Source organism: Orbicella faveolata, unplaced genomic scaffold (genome assembly GCF_042242905.1).
Source record: "Orbicella faveolata isolate gen_17 unplaced genomic scaffold, um_ofav_v1 contig_13, whole genome shotgun sequence".
NCBI lineage: Eukaryota > Metazoa > Cnidaria > Anthozoa > Scleractinia > Merulinidae > Orbicella > Orbicella faveolata.
Window position 1 is genome coordinate 14,425,038 of NW_028301540.1, and position 13,849 is coordinate 14,438,886.

General features: G+C 48.1%; 3 pseudogenes; 1 reads left to right on the forward strand and 2 right to left on the reverse strand.

Annotated features, from left to right (window-relative positions):
* Positions 1 to 3,655: 3,655 nt before the first annotated feature.
* Positions 3,656 to 4,943, reverse strand: LOC149115161 (uncharacterized; annotated as a pseudogene).
* On the forward strand, positions 4,889 to 6,397 carry LOC149115162 (uncharacterized; annotated as a pseudogene).
* On the reverse strand, positions 6,360 to 9,305 carry LOC149115163 (uncharacterized; annotated as a pseudogene).
* Positions 9,306 to 13,849: the final 4,544 nt, after the last annotated feature.

Here is a 13,849-nt window from a genome sequence, read left to right on the forward strand (position 1 = left end):
TTCACGCCCCCTTCAAGCTCGCCGGGCTGGTAGAGATAACGAACTCGGACAAGAGGGGGGAGGATTTTTTCGCGTTTTCCGACAGGCCTCGTGTAAGGTGTCGACGGCCTCGCGTAAACAGATTTTTCTTTGATGGCGACGGTGGGTTTCTTGCCGATAAGGCTTGTGACCTCGTTGTTCAAAGCCGAAACAACTTCAGGAAGTCTTTTCACCCAGGCGGTGGACCACTTGCCCTCAGGGAGAAGCATCTCCACGGCGTACTGGTGCCCGAACAATCGCTCCGCCAGGGTGCGGTTGAAACGTTCGACAATGGCCTGGTCGCGGTGAATCTCAACGCGCCCGCGCCGGATATATGTCTTGTGCTTTTCCCTCTCTTGTGTGACAGCGCCCATGAATTCGCGCCTGGGGTCAACTTGCAGCATTTCGGGCCATTCGAGAGGCGAGCGCTTGTAAATCTTCTGAAAGGCCTGGGCGACCTCATCAGAATTCTTCGAAGTCAGGGGTTCGGCCTCTTTGAAGCGGCTGGCCCCGTCGACAACGGTCAGCGCGAATTTGAAAACTTTGCGGCCGCGAGGGAGCTTGTCGTGCGGCAGAAAAAGAAGGTCTGCCTGATGGACCTTGTTGGGCGTGGGAACGCCGAATTTCGGCCGAGGGATCCGCTTCGGCGCGGGGAGGAATATCTGCCAGAGCGCTTGCCGGATCAGCCACTTTTTTGCAGCATCTTCAGGTACCTATGCGGCCTCGGCTAATTTTTTGATCGCGGCGATTCCTTTCCAGTAGCCCCATGGGCCGTTGTAAATCTTCGCGAGTTTGGCGTCCATATGAGAGAGACGCAAAAAAGTTTAAAGGAACCGGAAGGCCGCGTAGCCCAGAGCGAGCGCCCCGGCGCCCACGAACGCGAGTTCACCGTTTTTCTGCTGCTCGCTCGGCTGATAGAAATCTGAGAACTTGGGCTCCTTGGGCGGCCCCACCTGCGCACCGGGATGCGCCTGGTTGTAGAGTTTGAAGGGGTAGTCCGTGTTGGTGAAGTTCTGCTTGGCCTGCTCCTTTGTTCACGCATTGGTCGCGATCCAGTCGAGAAGCTGTGTTCGGTCGCGCGTGTATTTGGCGTAAGCGGCTTGATAATCTTCGAGAGCTTTGTCGTGGCGCTTTTTTTTCTTCAAGCGCGGCTTTGTCTCCCCCGCCGAGCGCCCTCGCCAGATAATTGCCACCGATAAAAGCCGTGGCGTTCAACACAGCCCCGCCAATCATAATCGCGATGCTCGCCATGGCTATATATTATCGGAAGATTTTTTCAAATCGTTGATTTCAAACGCTGTCGGGGAGGATTTTCTGGTCCTCGAGGTACTTTTTTTGAGCGCAATGCTGCCCGCCATGACGGCGGTGAACTTCATGTAATTCATAAAGCTGCTGCTGGGATCGGAAGTGAAATTCTCTTTCACAACCTTTTTTGCGGCCCAGCCGATGCCCGCGGCTAATCCCGTGAGAGTTGCGACGTCAATGACGGTCTTGACAAGCTTGTTGTCGGACATGGCGCGCTTGATATAAGGAAAGAGCGAAAGTTTAAAACAAAATTAATTGGGGGGACCTGTCTTTTCAACTTCCACGAATTCTTTGATTTTGTCTTCTATTTCAATTGCTCGCCTGACCTCTTGTTTCATTTTTCTCCGCCTTTCTCCCTCTTCAACAAGCATTTCGTCGGTAAGACGTCTCACCATCCTCCAAGTCTTGACGGTGAAATCGGCCCCAAAAAGCGTAATCCCTCCGATTGCTGCTGTATAGACGAGAACCTGCGCAAGGCTCGGCATCGTGATATAAATCACAAGCAAACGTTCAAAGCATTTTTCTAATCCTTTTTTTCGCTGTGTCGCGCGAGCAGGCTCTTGCTCGGCACTCGCGGGCTCAGGCGCGGGCTCCGGCATTTTGAATTTGTCGAACGCTGGCTTGGCCACCATTGCCATGAGCTCTTCACGTTTGTAATAGATCCCGAGCAGGGAAACGCCAATGCCGCCAATAGCGATCCATTGGTTGGCGCTGAGGCCGCCGCTCTTTGGGCTTTCGCCTTCTGTAGTCGGAGTTGGCTCAGGGGCCTCTGGGGCGGCTTTTACTTCCTTTTTTTCAACGCGATAAGCCTCGGCCGTTTTCTTCTGTTCTTCCCGGGCCAGCCGCGTTCTTTCGGCAACCATTTTTCCGGCGGCCACACGCTTGGGGTTTTTTACGCGCTGCGTGGTTGCAGTCGGAGTCGTCGCTTGCTGTGTGACATCGGCGGCAGGCGCTGCCTTGGTCTCTACCTGAGGCGCAGTGACGGCGGCAGGCGCGCTCTCGGATTGTTCGGTTGACATTGAAGCGAACCGTATTATAAGCAAATGAAAAAAGTTTAATTGTGAACAATTTGCCAGCAAGACCTCAACAGTTGCTGATGATTGGTGACGAGTTATTCAGCAGTTGATGAGCCGGGTACTTCATCAACGCCCTCAAGCGGATAGCCGTGTTCATCACGAGAAGGGTGGATCTTCTCCGGCAACTGTGGACTAAAACCAATATGTTTTGTGGTGATCAGCGCCGCGTTGGCCGCGGCAAGAAACCGGCCGCACTTCAAAGTAAGGTTGCCGGCCAGATTGGAGAGCTCTTTGTTCAAGATGTAGTCGTTTCTGAGCTCTTTCTGATAAGCGTCGATGTCTTTGATTTTGACGGTCATTCCGACCGCTTTGGTTGCAAGAAAAATGAAGCTGTCGATCAGGCTTTCCGTTGTCTTCGAGCTCACGTACGTCTCGTAGCGTTTGGTGAATTTCTCGACCTCTTTGTCGCTCAGGCGCTTGACCTGCTCGTGGGTCAGCTGCACTCCGATGGCCTCTTTGGCTTTGCCTGTGGACACCAGCACGGCCAGCTACTCCCGAAGAGCAGGAATTTCAGGTCCGGGGGCGGCTGGAACAAGGCCACCTGCGGGATCACTCGGCTCGGGCTCGGTTTGAAGAAGGTTCATAACGTCTGCTAACGCGGCGTCTTCTCCAGCCATTGTGCAAGGCTATATACAGCTTTCATTTTTTTTATTCAAATAACTTTACCACGTATGGGTGCCGAAGCGCGAACACAAGAAAAGAGAATTTCCGATCTTTTAGCTTTGAAACCAGGCCTTTGTACTCATCAGGGGAGAGCTCGCCGGCGTAATCGTCGAAGATGGCTTTCGTTGTCCTGGCCGAGGGGGTGTAAAAGAGGACGATCGCCGCCACGTTCTCCCGGAAGGAAGATGTTATGGCGGTCAACTTCTGGGTCAGCACCCACACGCTGATTCCCATATGTCGGGCAGAAAAGGCAAGATTCACAAGCTCGCCAGTGCGCCCTTTCACATCTCTGGAGGCCGCGCAGTCGTCGAGGATTATGAGCGTGTTGGTGCCCTCGGAAAGCCGTCTCACGAGCTTCAACCACCTTTCCACGTTGTGCTGCTCGCAGACTATCACATCCATTCTTGGATCGTTTTCGCCAAGCCGGTGGTAAGTCTTGTTGTGCGTGAACGTCGGGCAGATGAGCACGATGTAATCGAACTTGCCCCGGAAAGGGCGGTAGAGCTGGTCCACCACGAACCTCGATTTGCCTGAATTGGTCGGACCCACGATGAGAGCGTTGAAGGGTATCTTGCTGGGGTCCATGTTCATATTCAATCCTGTACATCTACATGCTGTCTGTTCATAACATTCCACTGGGAGTCGGAGATGACGAATACGTGGCAGTTCACGTTGCCTGAGCCTTCGGCTTTGCTCTCGATTTCAAGCTGGACACCGTCTGTACTGTTCACAAGGCGCTTCCCACTTCCGTGCATTTGTTGGTCCGCCATGGAGCGCATATCAATCAGAAGCTTGAAATTATCCCCGGTATAAAACTTTGTCGCATCCATGTGCTCGGTTTTATTTTTTTCCTTCACGAAGAAGCGTTGGGCCTCTTCCCACATGTCTTTGCCTTCGACGCCGTTGTTGTAAATCATGTTGGGCGAGCCGTTGATCGTGACGATTACTTTCGTCAGATCCGGGAAGACGTATTTTTCTGAATCTCTGGCGCCATCAGCATACGGCTCTATGAACAGTAGCAGGATGGCTTTTAGTGACCTATTTTGGGAATTGATTCTGATTTTCTTCCTCGTGTCGGTGTCTTTTTTGAAGGGAGCCACTTGGTAACGCAACACGTGGTCAAAGGCGAACTCTTTTCCGCTAGTGCAAACGCTATGCGCCTCGTATCCGCCAGAGTCTTGCTGCGGATCATATCGTACTCGAGCTGGATGTTGGTCAGCTTGTATTTCAGCTGGGTTGTGTCGGAGCCATTGTCCACATGTTCAGCTTCAGCAAGGGTTACTTCGAACGTGAGGTCGTTGTAAAGGGCCTGGGGGTAGAAAACGCCGTGATCGGTTAGGATCTGATGGTCAAGCCTGATACGGTACTTGCTCCCGTACACCTCGTTCAGCTTGTTTTCAGCGTCAACGCCCGAGGTTTTCTTGTCTCCTGCGCCTGAGCGGATCTTGCATAAATCCTCGCTCTGAATGCCTTCGAGAATCCTGTTGTCTCGCTCTTCCTGCGAAAGGAAAAGGTCATCAAAGATTTTGTAGATGCCGTAGCCAACCGTGTCTTGCAGGGTAATGCCTGCGAACTTTACGTGAAGCCTGTCAACGAGCGCTCGCGTGACGTTCTGGACAAGGAAGTTGTTGGCGTGCCCTCCAGAAAGGTCGATGTTAAAGACAAGCGCTAGCGAGCCCGGCACCAGAACCTCGTTCACGTTCAGCTTGGGCACGTGAACGTACAGTATTTCGCCGGGGTTGGCTTCAGTGCGGGAAAAGGTGATCCGCTTGACCGCGCGCTCGGCCTGCATGCCGAGTAACGTTTTTTTGCTGTACGTTGGGCGAAGGTTCTCTGGAACAACTGACATTGTATAAATATCCCGGCGATTATTTCTAATTTGAAAAATAATAGGCTTTAAATATATTGCTATGGCGGAAGGCGGTGGCGAATTTGGCTACGAAGACCCGGACCTTGACAATCGGCTTGACCACGATGATTCTGATGATGGACAAGAGGTCAACAGAACCCAACCTTTTCAGCCAGGCGCGGCGTCCACTCCCTACCAACCTGGCGACCCCTACCACGGAGGCGAACAAACGGAAATGAGTACTTTTCCTCACGAGCAGTCCGGCCTTCCTGACACTTGTTATCAGGAAGAAACCTCTTTGCTTGGAAGAACACCTTCAATCAGTGATCTTCAAAAAAAAAGCTATTTGCGGCAAAAACTAAAAAAAGCTGTTGATATGATAAAAGACAAATTCGATAAAGCGAACTTTGAAAAACTCAGAATCAGAAGAGGCACTGGAAAATTTGAGGGAAAAATTGTTGCCGTGGCGCAGGGGCCCAAAAATACCGAGTACAAGATTCTGAAAGAAGACGAGTCAGGCTTAATGAAAAGTTTTATGGAAAGATTCAAAACTGAACTTGGGCCGGAGTCTAGTGAAATAATAAAAGAAGACCGAGATACAATCAGAGAACAACGCCAAAGACTGAAAGAAGCTGAAAAACAACTTCAACAGGCGGAAAAATTATCTGCGTAAAGAGAAAAAGAAAAGAGAGAAGTGGAAGTTCTGAGAAGTAAAATACAGCAAACCGACGCTAAGATCGATTCCATTCAGGATGAACAAGGTTCGAACCTTGAAAGTGAAGCAGATCTACGTAGGCTCAAAGAACTGAAAAAGAAATATCAAACCGATCTTGAAAACAAGAAAAAAGCTTTGAACTCGCTTGCAAAACAAGCAAAAAACAGAGAAAAGGAACAAGCCAAGGTTGACAGACTCAGGGCCAGCCTCGCTGAAAAAGAAAGTGAGACAAACGCCTTGGAGGAAAGGTACAACCAAACAAAAACGTTGGACGAACTGAAAGAGCAGGAAAGCGAGCTGCAGCGCCAAAACGCGGAAGACCAGGCAATCATCCAAGATGAGAATGCCTCGCCCTCTGAAAAAGAAGCCGCAGAAGTCAGAGTGGCGGAAAGAAACGAGGAGATCGCGCGTTTGCAAACTCAGATCTCGGAAAGGGAAAGGGGGCGGCCTCTCTTGGAAAGGGTCAAAGATATCTTCAAAAAATATGGTATGACGTTGACCGCTATTCTGCTCGCCGCCGGGACCACAATCGGCGCTGTCATCGGGGTCCTCACCAGAGATTTGAAAGCCACCGGCAAAGCTTTGGGAAATGGCCTCAAAGATATTGCCGCGAAACTCGGTTCTCTGCTGCCCGGGCTGATTGGCTCGATCGTGAGATTCCTGTTCAAAGCCGCCAGCCAAGTCGTCGGATTTCTGGCCGAGCACACCTGGCTGCTCATTCTTGCCGCGGTGGCCTTTTTGTTCGAAGAATATTTTAAGAAGCAGCGTTAACCTTACCTCCAAGCCATGAACAGCAACGCCGATAATCCAACTACACCTACAATGACAGCTGTTTTGTTTATTTCATGTTGCGGTGTTTTATCCGGAGCCTCGGGCTCTATTTTTTCCACCGGTGGCTGCGCTTGTTGAGTTTCGGACGAAGATGGTTTCCTTGATTCGGCTGTTGCGGCTTTGTGTATCGGGTTGGACGGGTGGCTGTTGGGAGGGTTAATCTTTGACGGGCCGCCTGCCATGATTTTGAGCCCAGCTTTTTTTGTGTCTGGATTTACCTCGTTGTTCACCCCCAGTTTCATCCCGGAGACCGCTTCTTTCAGCTTGTTGTTGTAACCGATCGTGCTTGCGGTGTTTATTATCATTTGCGTGGGCATGAGCCAGGCCATGGGGCCAACAGCGAGATTGAGCCTGACTTTCGCTTGATCCACCGCGAGCTGGTACCTTTGCACGCTCTTGACCAAGTCGGGCTGTCTGATCGCGTCTTCCATCAGCACCAGGAACTCGCTTTGGGCTTCTTTCGCCCTGCCGCCAGAGCCGAGAATGCTGCTGCGGACGTTCACCTGCGCGCCTAGGACACAGTAAACGAAAGCCTCGATTGACTGATTTATTCGTGCCAAGCCCGCCTGCGTCAAACCGTTAGCGGTGCTTGGCGCGAACCAGCCCGCTTGAGCATCAGAAGCGGCCCCCGGCTCGATGAAATAAATCAAGTCACCATTTATAGCTTTGCCGCCTTCATCGCTGAATTTGTTCCATCCCGGGTGTTTATAGTCAGTTTTCGACGCGCCCGCGCCGGACACGTAAACATAAACGCTTCCCAGACCGTGGTTTTCCACATGCGTGTAGCGGAAATCGCTCGAGGGGTCAATGCCGAACTCGCTGCATATCCTTTTGTACGAAGCTATGTCGTAATGATTATTGTATTGGTTGAAAGGCGGGTCTCCGGGCAAAGCGCTCATGCTCTGAATACCTCCAAGCTGGAACAAAATTCGCCTGACCGTGAAATACACGTGGAATTTGTAGAAAGCTCTTATCTGCGGGGGGAGATTCATCCCGCTGTCGAAGATTTCGCGAGAAACTCCGCGCGCCTGTGTCGCGCAGAAAACCGCGAAGTTCAGCTGCTGCGGTCAATATTTCATGTCAGGCCCTCCTAACCAGTGTTTTGATTCGACTGCAGAAGTGTGCCTGAGTTTGGTGTCTTGAAATATTTCTCGGAATTTTGTCGTGAAATATTGATCAGGTGTGACGTATATTTGGATTGGGGCGTCGAATATTTTTTTCAAGCTTTGCGCTTTGCCGTCGAAAGGTACTGCAGGGATGGGCAAGGAAACTTTTGAACCAAGCGGCGACAATTGGTAAGGAAAACCCCCGCTGTCTCCCAAACCAAGCACTTCTTTCATTTCGGCGCTCCAATATTTTCCATCTGAACCGAAGACGCTTTGAAACGAGTCTTCGCTTTCTTTGAAAAACACCTCCGCGGTCACGTTATTTTTCTCGTCGACACCTCCCTGCGAAACGAACCGGCTTTTGTCCGCTTTGGGGAAGCGGTTTAAAAAGTTTGTCCACGCCTTTTTCTTCGCCGCCTCCGCTTTTTTTAACGCAGGACCATTCCACAAATTGGCCATCTTATTTGAACACAATTTTATTTGTTGAATATAAAAATGGTTGTTCTCACTATTGTCACTCAACAGAACGGACAGACTATCTATTTCGAAGACCCGCTCCCAGAAGCAAGCTATGCCAGACTTTTGAGTTGTTCTTTTTTCAACTCGTGGCGTAATCTGAGTCGTGTTGGCAGAATGTTTTTCAAAGGAACCGACGACGTGGTTGCATCATTGCCTCAAGGGCATTACAATGTCAAGAGCATTGTAAAAGAACTGCAATCCAGTTTTGAACATTACAAGAAAAAGGGGAAATTGGTCTTAGAAACGAATAACCCCAATTCTGTTCTTAAAATTACAACCGTCGCTGCCAATTTAGGCAACACTAATCAAGCGAAAGAAGTTTCCGTTGATTACAGTTTGGCCAATTTTCTTGGAATCGGGAGAAATATGAGGAAAGAAGAATATATCAAAAAGCTTAACAGTCCGAGTTGCTACTTTATCCACTGCGATCTCGTTGACTCAACAAAAAACTTTTTGAATGGAAAGAAGTCAGACCTTCTTGCCAAGGTTGACGTCAGAGGAAAGCCTTATGAAAAAGTCAGCTATAACATCGACTCATCGCAAAATGTTTTCCGTGACGCTTCTACAGGCAAGTTCATAAACAGAATCACCATTAGCGTCAAAGATGAAAATGGTGAACTCTTTGATTTCAAGGGGTTGCCACTTCTTTTTGAATTAGAGTTAAATTAAATTTCTATATATACGCAATGTCTTCGGCAAATCTGTTGCCACCAAGCGCGCCGCCTGCCGAGAATGAAAGAGGAATCTATCCAAGCCTTCCCGAAACGACAAATGCCGAGAATTTCCGGCTAACCGAGATAAGCAGAATTGAACAAGAAATATCTGCTGAGGTCGAGCATTACAGGCTTGTGTTGAAAAAATACAAAAAAAGCCCGGAAAGCGCTTCACTATTCCCTGGTTGGCCTTAGCGCCTTCATAGCAGTTCTGTCTTCTGGGGCTGTTGCAACATCACTCACTGGTGTTGGGATTGTTGTCGGCGCGCCTGTTGCCGGGATAGCCGCTTTATCTGGCGCGGTTTCCACTAGCCTGTCCGTTGTCAACAAGAAGCTTGAACGCAAAGTCAATAAGCACTCGAGAATCCACTCTCTGGCTATTGCAAAACGTGACTCGATAAACTGCTCTGTCTCACAGGCTCTTAATGATAATCGGGTTTCTGACACGGAGTTTCAACTGATCACACGTGAAATGCAGAAATATCGCCAGCTTAAAGAGACATTACGCTCGAACTTTGCACAAATACAAACAAATCCAATCCAGCCAGATATCGAAAAAATAAGAAACCAGGTTCGGGACCAGGTTCGGGAAGAATATAGAAAAAAACTTGCGGATTAAACAGCAGATTTGAACTAAATTTTGAGCGAAAAAACACAAAACTTTCTCTTTGTCTCAAAAACAGATGATTTTGGTATTCGTCATGACACAAAAATAGCCTTGAACTTTCGAGAAGGTTACTCACTTGACGCAGTCAAGTGCGAAATAGGGAAAACCCCCGATCAGCTGTTTCTTTTTATCGCTCTTGTGAAATCTCTTTATTCTACCGCGTTTCGTGCCCAATTTTTCCTCGAAAAAAAGCGAAAAGTGCTATTTTTTTTGACCAGGCCGAGAAGAAATACCGTATTCTAACAAACTGTGGACAAAAAATAGAAATCTGTCTGTAAAATTCCTCTTGGCTTCAACATTCCTGATGGCTTTGAAAATTCCTGATGGCTTCAACTGAAGCCAAGAGGAATGCAACCAGCTTTTACTGAAGCCATCAGGAATTCGCAACAAGAAACTGTTGTCTGAAGGCCTCAAACAACCAGAAGCGCGTCATGAAAACAATCAACAACTTCGCGTGTTATATCACGCACTTGTCTCTGCCACTCAGGCGTGAAATATTCATTCACAAGAAACGCAATCAAGTGAACACTGACAAGCATGTTTTTATGATATGCAAATGAAGCCGTGGATTTTTAACCGCGCGGCCATGGGCCGAGCGCGGTTCATGGTTTACCCGTGGTTTTTTTTTCGTCTTGTATGCGACCAGAGCCAAGCTTTCACTCGGCCAAATTTTGAGTCACGCAACCTGTGATGTTTACTCGCCAAAAGCTGTTGAAACATTAATAAATCTCATCTCCGATACTGACTTTCGCGGGAAAAAAATTAAAAACCCAGCGTTCGTCAAAAATTATATTTTTTCAGCAGAAATTTCGCTCGGAACATATACATATTTATATTCGTTTGAATCATCGATGAAATGCCCTTTTTCGGATATTTTTTCCTTCGGGGTCAACAAAAACCTCCGATTACAAAATCACGCCGAACCCACACGTTGCAAAAAAATCTCTTCGAAACCCTGATTTCGAAGCGATATATCACTTAAGCGTTAATAGCTACCACACATTGGCAGGCGGTAAATCTTTCCTTAACAATCCAGCTTTATCGTGTTAAAATTTCATAGAAATCGAACAAAACCAGAATTAATTAGAATTTTTTGTGACCTCACTCCATAGACTTGACCTAACAAAGGAAGCCATGGTCGCCCATAGCAACCGAAAAACACGAAGATAACAAAGCTGACGTTTCGGCCAAAAAACTCCAGAATTATCGGCTGAGAGCTTAAACTTGAATGGGAACATCTTTTTCGAACTTTTTTCAACTGATTTAGACGAAAGACTGGCCTCGGCGGACTACAAAAAAGACCAAGAGAAAAAACAGAACAAGACAGCAGAAAAAGCCGATAATATTAATTCATCGCGTGGCTTTCGGCACGAAAACGAAAATACAGCTTACTTCTGGATAAATTCAGTCTTAGAAGCCAGCAACTGGTCCCAAATTACTTTCTGTATCCTTACAAATGTCTTGACTTCTATCTCCGAAAGATTTGGCCGCAATTTTTGAGCAAATAAACATTTTGTCGACGGTGACCGCCATTACGTTGGCTTGCATACTAAATTAGCTAACTTGACAAAATTCTCCCGTGGGGGGGATATGACGAAAAGAGCTGAAAGATGGCCTATAATTGGCTAATGATGAGATCATCCCACTGTCCAAATTTGGTGAGAATCGAAAGTAACGCCAATTTTCTGTCACGTTTTCAATCTGTGGTCACTGGAGTGACCAAAATCGATACATCGGTCGGGATAGAGTTTTATTATTAAATTATATGACTTGTGTGACTACTTTACTAGCCCTTTCCTCGTGGAAAACACCAATTAAATTTAATCATGACTTTTAAGAAAGAAAGCTGTTGTTAATAGTGTTATTATCGTGTCATTTATATCGTTCATGCCCATACATATCCCGAAGAAAGTTCTACAAAGATTAAGACCATTAGGTCATCGGAGATTTGTCAATGGCTACCACTGATGGTGCAATAATACAGTTTGTGTTGATCAAGTGATGTGATGTCTACAGTAAGAAAAGAATCATCAATGACTACTTTGGAATGTGCACTCCGTTCCGACGGTAGTGCTAAGCAAACAGTTAAATTTTAAAAGCGCGGTTATAAGATCTAACAGATCTTCTTGTTAAATGTAATTCGACCGGAGGTTATATCGTCGCCGCTCAGTAAAATTTCTGAAAGATTTCGGCGTAGTCGTTCTCGTCATACACGGGGTAGTCAAGATAATGTTTTTCTCCGTTTTTATAACACACGTAACAGAGTCCTTTTAGGCCGCAAGAGTTGCATTTACTGCAAAACATGACCTTAACAATTCTTGATCGTTTTTCGCAAAAGGGTGCCTCATCAATCTCGTAATGCAACTCATCCCAGCCCATTGACTTTCTTTCCCTTCTTTTTATCACGATGTACTCCTTGAGAATAATCTCACGAAGCTCCGGAATAAGGTTTTGAATGGCATCTGAAAGTCCGCCAGCAGCTGTTTGTACCGTTTCGTTCCTTTGGCCGCCGCCATCTCGCGTGGCGGGGCGCTGCGCGACCCTTTCCGCCTCTTCCACCAAATGTTGGTTTCTTGCGGCAGCCATGTCGGCGCAGTATACACAGTGCATATAACTCTCCAATAGGAAATTTTTTCTGGCACACTTTGTATAAACTAGTGAAGGGCACATCCGCGCATATTGATTACTTGCGTTGCAGCTTCGCTGACCCGCTCGCCTGGAATGTCTGGGCGGCGCTTCGCTCTCACAAAAGAATCATGATGATGGTTCTGGTCGCAAGACACCCACACATTTCTCTCTCTCACGCTTTTCTGGCACGGCCGCTCACGCTTTTCTGCCGCTGCCGCGCTCACGCTTTTCTCGCGCTGCCCGCTCACGCTTTTCTCGTGCTGCGCCGCCCACATTTCTGGCGCGGTCACGCTTTTCTCGCGCTGCCCGCTGCGCCAGATCAGGTGGGCCACCATCTCGCGTGGCGGGGCGCTGCGCGGCCCTTTCCACCTCTTCCAACAAATGTGGGGTCTCTCCTCGCTCTTGCATCCTACTCTTTTCTTGATATTTTTCGCCATATGTTCAATGGTCCCTCCGGCCGTCGATGGCAATAGCTTTCAAAGTTTTCGCTGAGATGATTCAAAAACTTTCGCGGCTCTCCTTCGAATTTCGCTCTTGCCGCGTCGAATCGCCGCCAGTTTTCGCTCTTCAGCTTTTCCAAATATTCTCGGTTCTCGCCCGACGTCACCCCCATCTCGAGCCAGTCTTTTTCGACGAGACTTTCTTCGAAAATCTCCAAGACGTTTTCGAGCGAATCGTTCACCCGCCAGTCCTGTGAAAGAGTGATGTTCGCAACGCTCACCGCGGCAGCCATGTCGGCGCAGTATACACTGAGTATGCACTTCTCCAATAGGAAAATTTTTCTGGCACACTTTTGTACAAACAAGTGAAGGGCACATCCGCGCATATTGATTACTTGCGTTGCAGCTTTGCTGGACCCGCTTTTTTGCTGTGCTGTGCGCAACACACAGCGCTCACGCACGCATTTCTGGCACAGCACACACGCATTTCTGGCACAGCGCTCACGCACTCATTTCTAGCACAACACACACACACGCATTTCTGGCACAGCACACACACGCATTTCTGGCACAGCGCTCACACACGCATTTCTGGCACAGCACACACATAGATAATGAGGGTTCTGGACACAGCGGGTAGCAAGGGACAACAACCGTCCGAAAAAAGCCCCCCAGCACCTTCTCCGAAGCTTTAGTCTGAGGAGGTGCTGGGGGGCTTTTTTCGGACGGTTGTTGTCCCCTTGCTACCCGCTGTGCCAGAACCCTCATTATCTATGTGTGTTAGTGATTTCGCCGCTCAACAGCATCGTCCAAGTCAGCGAATATAAATTCACTGAACTTGGCCTTTCTACCGTCTATTTGAAAGACTGAACCGGACTTTCACTTGAAACCGGACATTCACCTGAAAATTTCCGTTGCTATCGGCAAACATTTCACCGCAGTTGTATGATCTCCTATGTCAAAGACATAATGTAAATCCTTGGTTGAAATTCAGCATTTGAAATTTTCGCAATAACTTTTAGATTTACACCTACAGGCGCAGCGAAAATCGTTATCTGATGCCTCATTCCCCGTCTTCTTTTTAAAACTTCTTTTGCAGTTTCGCTGAACTTATACTGAACGAAGATGTACTTCTCGCGGCATATGCTTTTTCCTGGCTACTTGAAGAGTAGAGTAATTTTATTCACGATATCTCCGGGGGTTATTGACAACAGGCGATAATAAGAGGACGTCAAGATGAGAAATCCTACACCGAAAAATCACTCGGCCGTGAAAGAGCAAACTCTTGGGCTTGAGCGGTAGTCCCTCCTTTCGCGCAC